Genomic DNA, 8,796 nt, shown 5'->3' on the forward strand with positions numbered 1-8,796 from the left:
AAAGAGAGAGACTGATACAGTATAGTATGATAGGGAAAGAGAGAGACTGATCCAGTATAGTATGATAGGGAAAGAGAGAGACTGATCCAGTATAGTATGATAGGGAAAGAGAGAGACTGATCCAGTATAGTATGATAGGGAAAGAGAGAGACTGATCCAGTATAGTATGATGGGGAAAGAGAGAGACTGATCCAGTATAGTATGATAGGGAAAGAGAGAGACTGATACAGTATAGTATGATAGGGAAAGAGAGAGACTGATCCAGTATAGTATGATAGGGAAAGAGAGAGACTGATCCAGTATAGTATGATAGGGAAAGAGAGAGACTGATACAGTATAGTATGATAGGGAAAGAGAGAGACTGATACAGTATAGTATGATAGGGAAAGAGAGAGACTGATACAGTATAGTATGATAGGGAAAGAGAGAGACTGATCCAGTATAGTATGATAGGGAAAGAGAGAGACTGATACAGTATAGTATGATAGGGAAAGAGAGAGACTGATACAGTGTGGGCAGTATGATAGGGAAAGAGAAAGACTGATCCAGTATAGTATGACAGGGAAAGAGAGAGACTGATACAGTATAGTATGATAGGGAAAGAGAGAGACTGATACAGTATAGTATGATAGGGAAAGAGAGAGACAGATACAGTGTGGGCAGTATGATAGGGAAAGAGAGAGACTGATACAGTGTGGGCAGTATGATAGGGAAAGAGAGAGACTGATCCAGTATAGTATGATAGGGAAAGAGAGAGACTGATCCAGTATAGTATGATAGGGAAAGAGAGAGACTGATACAGTATAGTATGATAGGGAAAGAGAGAGACTGATCCAGTATAGTATGATGGGGAAAGAGAGAGACTGATCCAGTATAGTATGATAGGGAAAGAGAGAGACTGATACAGTGTGGGCAGTATGATAGGGAAAGAGAGAGACTGATACAGTATAGTATGATAGGGAAAGAGAGACTGATCCAGTATAGTATGATAGGGAAAGAGAGAGACTGATCCAGTATAGTATGATAAGGAAAGAGAGAGACTGATCCAGTATAGTATGCTAGGGAAAGAGAGAGACTGATACAGTATAGTATGATAGGGAAAGAGAGAGACTGATACAGTATAGTATGATAGGGAAAGAGAGAGACTGATCCAGTATAGTATGATAGGGAAAGAGAGAGACTGATCCAGTATAGTATGATAGGGAAAGAGAGAGACTGATCCAGTATAGTATGATAGGGAAAGAGAGAGACTGATCCAGTATAGTATGATGGGGAAAGAGAGAGACTGATCCAGTATAGTATGATAGGGAAAGAGAGAGACTGATCCAGTATAGTATGATAGGGAAAGAGAGAGACTGATACAGTATAGTATGATAGGGAAAGAGAGAGACTGATCCAGTATAGTATGATAGGGAAAGAGAGAGACTGATCCAGTATAGTATGATAGGGAAAGAGAGAGACTGATCCAGTATAGTATGATAGGGAAAGAGAGAGACTGATACAGTATAGTATGATAGGGAAAGATAGAGACTGATACAGTATAGTATGATAGGGAAAGAGAGAGACTGATACAGTATAGTATGATAGGGAAAGAGAGAGACTGATACAGTATAGTATGATAGGGAAAGAGAGAGACTGATACAGTGTGGGCAGTATGATAGGGAAAGAGAGAGACTGATACAGTATAGTATGATAGGGAAAGAGAGACTGATCCAGTATAGTATGATAGGGAAAGAGAGAGACTGATCCAGTATAGTATGATAAGGAAAGAGAGAGACTGATCCAGTATAGTATGCTAGGGAAAGAGAGAGACTGATACAGTATAGTATGATAGGGAAAGAGAGAGACTGATACAGTATAGTATGATAGGGAAAGAGAGAGACTGATACAGTATAGTATGATAGGGAAAGAGAGAGACTGATCCAGTATAGTATGATAGGGAAAGAGAGAGACTGATCCAGTATAGTATGATAGGGAAAGAGAGAGACTGATCCAGTATAGTATGATAGGGAAAGAGAGAGACTGATCCAGTATAGTATGATGGGGAAAGAGAGAGACTGATCCAGTATAGTATGATAGGGAAAGAGAGAGACTGATACAGTATAGTATGATAGGGAAAGAGAGAGACTGATCCAGTATAGTATGATAGGGAAAGAGAGAGACTGATCCAGTATAGTATGATAGGGAAAGAGAGAGACTGATACAGTATAGTATGATAGGGAAAGAGAGAGACTGATACAGTATAGTATGATAGGGAAAGAGAGAGACTGATACAGTATAGTATGATAGGGAAAGAGAGAGACTGATCCAGTATAGTATGATAGGGAAAGAGAGAGACTGATACAGTATAGTATGATAGGGAAAGAGAGAGACTGATACAGTGTGGGCAGTATGATAGGGAAAGAGAAAGACTGATCCAGTATAGTATGACAGGGAAAGAGAGAGACTGATACAGTATAGTATGATAGGGAAAGAGAGAGACTGATACAGTATAGTATGATAGGGAAAGAGAGAGACAGATACAGTGTGGGCAGTATGATAGGGAAAGAGAGAGACTGATACAGTGTGGGCAGTATGATAGGGAAAGAGAGAGACTGATCCAGTATAGTATGATAGGGAAAGAGAGAGACTGATCCAGTATAGTATGATAGGGAAAGAGAGAGACTGATACAGTATAGTATGATAGGGAAAGAGAGAGACTGATACAGTGTGGGCAGTATGATAGGGAAAGAGAGAGACTGATCCAGTATAGTATGATAGGGAAAGAGAGAGACTGATACAGTATAGTATGATAGGGAAAGAGAGAGACTGATCCAGTATAGTATGATAGGGAAAGAGAGAGACTGATCCAGTATAGTATGATAGGGAAAGAGAGAGACTGATCCAGTATAGTATGATAGGGAAAGAGAGAGACTGATCCAGTATAGTATGATGGGGAAAGAGAGAGACTGATCCAGTATAGTATGATAGGGAAAGAGAGAGACTGATACAGTATAGTATGATAGGGAAAGAGAGAGACTGATCCAGTATAGTATGATAGGGAAAGAGAGAGACTGATCCAGTATAGTATGATAGGGAAAGAGAGAGACTGATACAGTATAGTATGATAGGGAAAGAGAGAGACTGATACAGTATAGTATGATAGGGAAAGAGAGAGACTGATCCAGTATAGTATGATAGGGAAAGAGAGAGACTGATCCAGTATAGTATGATAGGGAAAGAGAGAGACTGATACAGTATAGTATGATAGGGAAAGAGAGAGACTGATACAGTGTGGGCAGTATGATAGGGAAAGAGAAAGACTGTTCCAGTATAGTATGACAGGGAAAGAGAGAGACTGATACAGTATAGTATGATAGGGAAAGAGAGAGGCTGATACAGTATAGTATGATAGGGAAAGAGAGAGACTGATCCAGTATAGTATGATAGGGAAAGAGAGAGACTGATACAGTATAGTATGATAGGGAAAGAGAGAGACTGATCCAGTATAGTATGATAGGGAAAGAGAGAGACTGATACAGTATAGTATGATAGGGAAAGATAGAGACTGATACAGTATAGTATGATAGGGAAAGAGAGAGACTGATACAGTATAGTATGATAGGGAAAGAGAGAGACTGATACAGTGTGGGCAGTATGATAGGGAAAGTGAAAGACTGATCCAGTATAGTATGACAGGGAAAGAGAGAGACTGATACAGTATAGTATGATAGGGAAAGAGAGAGACTGATACAGTATAGTATGATAGGGAAAGAGAGAGACTGATCCAGTATAGTATGATAGGGAAAGAGAGAGACTGATCCAGTATAGTATGATAGGGAAAGAGAGAGACTGATACAGTGTGGGCAGTATGATAGGGAAAGAGAAAGACTGATCCAGTATAGTATGACAGGGAAAGAGAGAGACTGATACAGTATAGTATGATAGGGAAAGAGAGAGACTGATACAGTATAGTATGATAGGGAAAGAGAGAGACTGATACAGTATAGCATGATAGGGAAAGAGAGAGACTGATACAGTATAGTATGATAGGGAAAGAGAGAGACTGATACAGTATAGTATGATAGGGAAAGAGAGAGACTGATACAGTATAGTATGATAGGGAAAGAGAGAGACTGATACAGTATAGTATGATAGGGAAAGAGAGAGACTGATCCAGTATAGTATGATAGGGAAAGAGAGAGACTGATACAGTATAGTATGATGGGGAAAGAGAGAGACTGATCCAGTATAGTATGATAGGGAAAGAGAGAGACTGATACAGTGTGGGCAGTATGATAGGGAAAGAGAGAGACTGATCCAGTATAGTATGATAGGGAAAGAGAGAGACTGATACAGTATAGTATGATAGGGAAAGAGAGAGACTGATACAGTATAGTATGATAGGGAAAGAGAGAGACTGATCCAGTATAGTATGATAGGGAAAGAGACTGATCCAGTATAGTATGATAGGGAAAGAGACTGATCCAGTATAGTATGATAGGGAAAGAGAGAGACTGATACTATATAGTATGATAGGGAAAGAGAGAGACTGATCCAGTATAGTATGATAGGGAAAGAGAGAGACTGATCCAGTATAGTATGATAGGGAAAGAGAGAGACTGATCCAGTATAGTATGATAGGGAAAGAGAGAGACTGATCCAGTATAGTATGATAGGGAAAGAGAGAGACTGATCCAGTATAGTATGATGGGGAAAGAGAGAGACTGATCCAGTATAGTATGATAGGGAAAGAGAGAGACTGATACAGTATAGTATGATAGGGAAAGAGAGAGACTGATCCAGTATAGTATGATAGGGAAAGAGAGAGACTGATCCAGTATAGTATGATAGGGAAAGAGAGAGACTGATACAGTATAGTATGATAGGGAAAGAGAGAGACTGATACAGTATAGTATGATAGGGAAAGAGAGAGACTGATACAGTATAGTATGATAGGGAAAGAGAGAGACTGATCCAGTATAGTATGATAGGGAAAGAGAGAGACTGATACAGTATAGTATGATAGGGAAAGAGAGAGACTGATACAGTGTGGGCAGTATGATAGGGAAAGAGAAAGACTGATCCAGTATAGTATGACAGGGAAAGAGAGAGACTGATACAGTATAGTATGATAGGGAAAGAGAGAGACTGATACAGTATAGTATGATAGGGAAAGAGAGAGACTGATCCAGTATAGTATGATAGGGAAAGAGAGAGACTGATACAGTATAGTATGATAGGGAAAGAGAGAGACTGATCCAGTATAGTATGCTAGGGAAAGAGAGAGACTGATACAGTATAGTATGATAGGGAAAGAGAGAGACTGATACAGTATAGTATGATAGGGAAAGAGAGAGACTGATACAGTATAGTATGATAGGGAAAGAGAGAGACTGATACAGTGTGGGCAGTATGATAGGGAAAGTGAAAGACTGATCCAGTATAGTATGACAGGGAAAGAGAGAGACTGATACAGTATAGTATGATAGGGAAAGAGAGAGACTGATCCAGTATAGTATGATAGGGAAAGAGAGAGACTGATCCAGTATAGTATGATAGGGAAAGAGAGAGACTGATCCAGTATAGTATGATAGGGAAAGAGAGAGACTGATACAGTGTGGGCAGTATGATAGGGAAAGAGAAAGACTGATCCAGTATAGTATGACAGGGAAAGAGAGAGACTGATACAGTATAGTATGATAGGGAAAGAGAGAGACTGATACAGTATAGTATGATAGGGAAAGAGAGAGACTGATACAGTATAGCATGATAGGGAAAGAGAGAGACTGATACAGTATAGTATGATAGGGAAAGAGAGAGACTGATACAGTATAGTATGATAGGGAAAGAGAGAGACTGATACAGTATAGTATGATAGGGAAAGAGAGAGACTGATACAGTATAGTATGATAGGGAAAGAGAGAGACTGATCCAGTATAGTATGATAGGGAAAGAGAGAGACTGATACAGTATAGTATGATGGGGAAAGAGAGAGACTGATCCAGTATAGTATGATAGGGAAAGAGAGAGACTGATACAGTGTGGGCAGTATGATAGGGAAAGAGAGAGACTGACCCAGTATAGTATGATAGGGAAAGAGAGAGACTGATACAGTATAGTATGATAGGGAAAGAGAGAGACTGATACAGTATAGTATGATAGGGAAAGAGAGAGACTGATCCAGTATAGTATGATAGGGAAAGAGACTGATCCAGTATAGTATGATAGGGAAAGAGAGAGACTGATACTATATAGTATGATAGGGAAAGAGAGAGACTGATACAGTATAGTATGATAGGGAAAGAGAGAGACTGATACAGTATAGTATGATAGGGAAAGAGAGAGACTGATACAGTATAGTATGATAGGGAAAGAGAGAGACTGATACAGTATAGTATGATAGGGAAAGAGAGAGACTGATACAGTATAGTATGATAGGGAAAGAGAGAGACTGATACAGTATAGTATGATGGGGAAAGAGAGAGACTGATCCAGTATAGTATGATAGGGAAAGAGAGAGACTGATACAGTGTGGGCAGTATGATAGGGAAAGAGAGAGACTGATCCAGTATAGTATGATAGGGAAAGAGAGAGACTGATACAGTATAGTATGATAGGGAAAAAGAGAGACAGATACAGTGTGGGCAGTATGATAGGGAAAGAGAGAGACTGATACAGTGTGGGCAGTATGATAGGGAAAGAGAGAGACTGATCCAGTATAGTATGATAGGGAAAGAGAGAGACTGATCCAGTATAGTATGATAGGGAAAGAGAGAGACTGATACAGTATAGTATGATAGGGAAAGAGAGAGACTGATCCAGTATAGTATGATGGGGAAAGAGAGAGACTGATCCAGTATAGTATGATAGGGAAAGAGAGAGACTGATACAGTATAGTATGATAGGGAAAGAGAGAGACTGATACAGTGTGGGCAGTATGATAGGGAAAGAGAGAGACTGATCCAGTATAGTATGATAGGGAAAGAGAGAGACTGATACAGTATAGTATGATAGGGAAAGAGAGAGACTGATCCAGTATAGTATGATAGGGAAAGAGAGAGACTGATCCAGTATAGTATGATAGGGAAAGAGAGAGACTGATCCAGTATAGTATGATAGGGAAAGAGAGAGACTGATACAGTATAGTATGATAGGGAAAGAGAGAGACTGATACAGTGTGGGCAGTATGATAGGGAAAGAGAAAGACTGATCCAGTATAGTATGACAGGGAAAGAGAGAGACTGATACAGTATAGTATGATAGGGAAAGAGAGAGACTGATACAGTATAGTATGATAGGGAAAGAGAGAGACTGATCCAGTATAGTATGATAGGGAAAGAGAGAGACTGATCCAGTATAGTATGATAGGGAAAGAGAGAGACTGATCCAGTATAGTATGATAGGGAAAGAGAGAGACTGATACAGTATAGTATGATAGGGAAAGATAGAGACTGATACAGTATAGTATGATAGGGAAAGAGAGAGACTGATACAGTATAGTATGATAGGGAAAGAGAGAGACTGATCCAGTATAGTATGATAGGGAAAGAGAGAGACTGATCCAGTATAGTATGATAGGGAAAGAGAGAGACTGATCCAGTATAGTATGATAGGGAAAGAGAGAGACTGATACAGTATAGCATGATAGGGAAAGAGAGAGACTGATACAGTATAGTATGATAGGGAAAGAGAGAGACTGATACAGTATAGTATGATAGGGAAAGAGAGAGACTGATACAGTATAGTATGATAGGGAAAGAGAGAGACTGATCCAGTATAGTATGATAGGGAAAGAGAGAGACTGATCCAGTATAGTATGATAGGGAAAGAGAGAGACTGATACAGTATAGTATGATGGGGAAAGAGAGAGACTGATCCAGTATAGTATGATAGGGAAAGAGAGAGACTGATCCAGTATAGTATGATAGGGAAAGAGAGAGACTGATACAGTGTGGGCAGTATGATAGGGAAAGAGAGAGACTGATCCAGTATAGTATGATAGGGAAAGAGAGAGACTGATACAGTATAGTATGATAGGGAAAGAGAGAGACTGATACAGTATAGTATGATAGGGAAAGAGAGAGACTGATCCAGTATAGTATGATAGGGAAAGAGACTGATCCAGTATAGTATGATAGGGAAAGAGAGAGACTGATACTATATAGTATGATAGGGAAAGAGAGAGACTGATACAGTATAGTATGATAGGGAAAGAGAGAGACTGATACAGTATAGTATGATAGGGAAAGAGAGAGACTGATACAGTATAGTATGATAGGGAAAGAGAGAGACTGATACAGTATAGTATGATAGGGAAAGAGAGAGACTGATACAGTATAGTATGATAGGGAAAGAGAGAGACTGATACAGTATAGTATGATGGGGAAAGAGAGAGACTGATCCAGTATAGTATGATAGGGAAAGAGAGAGACTGATACAGTGTGGGCAGTATGATAGGGAAAGAGAGAGACTGATCCAGTATAGTATGATAGGGAAAGAGAGAGACTGATACAGTATAGTATGATGGGAAAGAGAGAGACTGATCCAGTATAGTATGATAGGGAAAGAGAGAGACAGATACAGTGTGGGCAGTATGATAGGGAAAGAGAGAGACTGATCCAGTATAGTATGATAGGGAAAGAGAGAGACTGATCCAGTATAGTATGATAGGGAAAGAGAGAGACTGATACAGTATAGTATGATAGGGAAAGAGAGAGACTGATCCAGTATAGTATGATAGGGAAAGAGAGAGACTGATCCAGTATAGTATGATAGGGAAAGAGAGAGACTGATCCAGTATAGTATGATAGGGAA

This window comes from Salvelinus namaycush, chromosome 39, assembly GCF_016432855.1.
Source record: "Salvelinus namaycush isolate Seneca chromosome 39, SaNama_1.0, whole genome shotgun sequence".
Lineage (NCBI taxonomy): Eukaryota > Metazoa > Chordata > Actinopteri > Salmoniformes > Salmonidae > Salvelinus > Salvelinus namaycush.